Source organism: Chelonoidis abingdonii, chromosome 1 (genome assembly GCF_003597395.2).
Source record: "Chelonoidis abingdonii isolate Lonesome George chromosome 1, CheloAbing_2.0, whole genome shotgun sequence".
Lineage (NCBI taxonomy): Eukaryota > Metazoa > Chordata > Testudines > Testudinidae > Chelonoidis > Chelonoidis abingdonii.
In genome coordinates, this window is record NC_133769.1 from 196,588,935 (window position 1) to 196,593,972 (window position 5,038).

Sequence of the window (5,038 nt, forward strand, 5' to 3'; positions counted from 1 at the left end):
CTGTGGGTAGCTATTCCGATAGCTATCCCCATAGGTTCCTGCAGTCTCCCCCGCCCTATGGAATTCTGGGTTGAAGATCACAGTGCCCTGATGGGCATCATTGTCGGCAGGGGTGGTTCTGGGTAAATGTCGTCAACTCATTTCCTTCCTCGGGAAAGCAACGGCAGACAATCATTTTGGGCGCCCTTATTTCCCCGGAATTACCTGGCAGGTCCGCCATAGCACGGCAACCATGAAAGCCCATTCCAGCATTTTTTTTTTACTGTCAAACGAGTATGTGTACTTGGAGGATGCCGCTGACAGAGGCGAACCGCCAAGCGCTAACACCAGCAGCATTCAATTTGACTTTTGCACGATAGCACAAGACCAGTTATCAGTCATTCTAAAACATCTACTGCCAATTTGTAAATTGGCAATGAGATGAATGGCTATACTGTCATTCTGTATCCTCTACTGTTTTTTTTTTCTATCAATGAGTACCCCTGGCTGAGGTTGGGGCCGGGGGCAACAAAAAACAAAAATGGGAATGACTCCTTGAGCCAATTCGCTTCTTTATGGTATCTAAAAAATAGAGTCAGTCTTGACTAAGAATATGGGGCAAGTGTACTAAGAGACCAGTGTATCAGAGAACAAGAAAGCAAGCTCGATCCATGTCAGTTCTAGAAATGATGAGTGCATGCCATTGCACAGGAGGTTGCCCGCAACAAACACCATCCCGTTGCACCCACTCTCTCCCCAACTTACCTGGGCTGACCATGGCAAGCATCCCCACATTTGTGTCAAATGAAAGTGTATGAGCAAGAATGCAGGAATTAGAAACGTGACTTGTTAGTGAGATAAAATGAAGGGGGAGGCAGCCTCCCAGAGGCTATCGATAGTCCAGGTCAGGACATTAAGCCGATTAAGGGAAGAAGGGAGCCCAGCATACCTGCTGCTATGACAGTCCAGGCAGTACGAACTTTTCTTTACACATGGAAAGAAGAAGGGGTCTGATTGAAAGCTAGGCCCCAGTTACTAGAATGACAGATGGTTACCAGCCATTTCTGTAGCTATCTACTGGGAATGACCAGGATCATTCCATATTTATACCCAAGGCAACCCCCCCCCACCAAACCCGAGCCAGCCTCACCATGAGGCCAGTCCAAGGGGTATTCCAAACAGCTATCAAAGCATATTGTACCATCTGCCAAGCCAAGGAGGGGAGAAAGAACACATATTGCTCTTTCACTGCTGGCCGCAGCATCGCTTCTAACCAGCAGCATTCAGTAAACATATGGTGACATAAAAAAAAGTCAAGAAAACGATTTTTCTTCCCTTTTCTTCACATGGGGCGGGGAGGGGGTACATATGACGAGCTATACTCTGAACTATGCCCACACAATGTGTTTGAAACCTACAGCATTGGGAAGCGTCAGCAAGAAATGCAAATAACTTTTCAGAGACCTGCTGTAGACTGTGGGGATAAGCTGGAGTCCTCAGTACCCCCTCCTCCCTCCATACCATTCAATAATGATTCTTTGGCTTTCCGTTACACTTGTCACGACAGCACTGTGTTTTTAGCCTGGGAGAATTTTTTCAAACGCTTTACAGCAATTTATGTCTTCTGTAACGAGCTCCTGATACAACAGATTTTGTCTCCCCGGATACAGCGATTGGATCCCAAATACTCACCATCGGTCTGATGGAGCTCTTTTTGGGATTTGGGACTGTCCCCAGAAGCTGCGTCTGATCAGGAGGCTTCCACTGGGCAAACGGGAATGAAATTCCAAAAGTTGGCGGGCTTTTTCCCTGTTTACACTGGCCAAGTGCATCCGAGTTCAGATTGCTTCCAGAGCGGTCACCAGTGGTGCAACTTTGGGAACCGCCCTGGGAGGCAGCAAACCATCGATTTTGAGTCCACACTACCCTAATCCGAATAATGGATACCGAATTTAGCGCTACTACTCCTAAGTTGGGGAGGAGTACATATAGTAAACCGATTAATAGATCCCTTTATATCGATATAAACGGGCTCCGTAGTGTGGACGGGTAACAGAGAGCGAATCGGTTTAACGCTGCTAAAAATCAGTTTAATGCATGAGTGTAGGCCAGGCTCAGGCCCTGGCCTAACTCACGCGTTTAAATCGATTAAGAGAGCGTTTAAATCGATTTAACGCTGAGTACCCGGTTCACACGCAATGCCCTTAATCGATATAAAGGGCTCTTTAAAAATCGATTTCTGTACTCCCACCCTGAACAGAAGATCAGCGCTAAATTCGAATATTAACACTATCGGTATGTGTAGTGTGGACGGAAATCGACGTTACTAAGGCCTGCGGGCGGTAACCCAGAGTGCATACAAGTGACCGCTCTGGACAGCAATTGCAACGCTCCGGAAATCGATGCTAGCCTCGGACCATGGATGCACACCACCAAATTAATGTGCTTAGTGTGGCCACGTGCACTCGACTTTATACAATCTGTTTTACAAAACTGGTTTATGTAAAATTGGAATAATTCAGTAGTGTAGACGTACCTTGAGAACAGATCAGCTGAGAGAGAAAGGGGGAGGTGCAGAGGCCAAAATCAAGGAAGATAAACAGTAGCAGCCTGTGAGCACTAAAGAGCTCTGTGTTGCTTGAAAGCTTTTTCACCAACAGAAGTTGGTCCGATAAAACACATTACCTCATCCACCTTGTATGTAGTAGGCTCTTTACACACGCTCCGGAAATCGATGCTAGCCTTATTTCTTTTACATTTGTAATGCACTTTGTGATCTTTAGATGAAAGATTCACAAGAAAGTGAAAAGAGGTTATTATTAATTATTTATATTATTAGTTGTTGCTATTCTAACTGCATTAGATGTGGAGTTAATCTTTCCACTCAATGATTTGAGGAGTTCATATCCAGTTAATGACCCACCCAAAAGTACAGACCTTTTATTTTGTGTTAATTTCAATTTGAAAGTTAAAAGTTCACATTTGGGGATATAGAGACTTTTTATATGGAACACACCGTTCAGTCTGATTTGGCTGCATTCCAATGGCTTTTTGTTAGATGAGAATCACAGCATATTAGGAGCTATGTGGTAGAGAAAGAAGATAGACACATAAGAACAGAAAGAAGGAAAAAGAGCCAAAAAATATTACAAGGATGAAGTCTCCAAATGCCCACTTGAAGTTCAGGAAGAACGTGATTTTCTTTTGTAGTGTGCATAAAGTGGGATATTGTCATTGGCATCCCCTTTACCTAAAACACTACTGGCCCCAACAAGGCTCTTACACCATAGGTGCTTTATCCCATCATGTAGAAGTGATAAACCATGACTACTATATCCTGATGGCTCCAAGCTCATCAGTTCTAATGAACATATTCTCAAGACCAGTGGTTTTCAAACTTTTGTATTGGTGATCCCTTTCACCCAGCAAGCCTCTAAGTGCGACCCCCCCCCCTTATAAATTAAAAACACTTTTTTTTACATTTAACACTATTATAAATGCTGACAGCAAAGCGGGGCTTTGGGGTGGAGGCTGACAACTCATGATCCTTCATGTAATAACCTTATGACCCCAGAGGGGTCACAACCTCCAGTTTGAGATCCCCATCTAGCAGCAAAGCATTGCCATGAAAATATTCCCAACATTAGGTGGAACCCCTTGCCCCACCTTCATTATCATGTTAACATATTGTCCAGACATTTATCTAGTTGCATTGAGGAGCATCCAGAGTTCTATAGCTTTAGGGTGTGATGGGATGTGCACCCCACTCGGGCTCTGAAGGTATTAATGTGTGAGGCCAATTATGATATCTGTCTGCATCTGGAGGGAGAGCCAGGCTTAACTGAATGTGATGACCAGCTGGGTAGGAGCAGGCTGGTTAGTATAAAGCCAGGAAGTTGAGAGCAGAAGGAGGCTGCAGGGAGAGAGGTGTGGAGGAGCTAACCAAAGAAAGTGACTAAGAGCTGGGATCATAGTTCAGTGGTTTGAGCATTAGCCTGATAAACCTAGGGGGGGTACGTTCAATCCTTCAAGGAGCCACTTAGGGATCTGTGGCAAAATCAGTAGTTGGTCCTGCTAGTGAAGGTAGGGGGCTAGACTCAATGACCTGTTGGAGTCCCTTCCAGTTCTATGAAAGAGGTATATCTCCAGAAAAAGCAAGCCAACACAAAGAAAAGAAAAAAGGGATTCTGATCTCTCACATTTGTAAATCAGGAGTAATTCTACTGAAGTCAGTGGAGCTACACTGGTATAAAACTTTTGTAAATTATATTAGAACTAAGCTCTAGATATGAGTTTATGTTTCTGGCAATTAGTATTGGAAGCCTACTGCATTTGGGAGACAAAAATAGGTACTCTTCACCCCATTGCCAGATGACTGTACCATTATCCCAGTGACTAACTCCTTAATTCCCTTCTCCAATCACTGTTTCTGCATCATCCAAATTGCCACTTTGTCCCTTTATGGGGCTTAATCCCCATCACATTCAAGCCTAGTGAATATAGCCACTCAGTCATGCTCCGTACCTAGCTAATTGGCTCCCAGCTAGAGGGGCAGAGCTGAGACATAATAAATAGACTGAAGGATGACAATTGCATGGAGGATGAGGAGTCTTTCTTATCTTAAGATATGTCTACATTGTACATTCCTTTTGGCTGTCTGTAGAATATATACACTACATGCCTTCCTTAGCATGGGTATAAATAGCAGTGTAGATGGGGAGGCATTGCTTAGGGGGGTGAAGACACAGCTGAACCCTGTGGGTATGTAACCAGAGATATACCCTACACTGCTCTCTATGGGTACGTTTACACTACCCACCGGATCGGCAGGTAGTGATCAATCTATCAGGGATTGATTTATCGCATCTATCGTAGATGCGATAAATCGATTCCCGATCGCTCTGCCGTTGACTCCTGTACTCCACCGTTGTCAAAAACAGATAGCTAAGGGTTAATGTTTCTTTTGCCTGTAAAGGGTTAACAAAGGGAACCAAACACCTGACCAGAGGACCAATCAGGAAACCGGATTTTTCAAAGCTCAGGGAGGGAATGTTTGGGT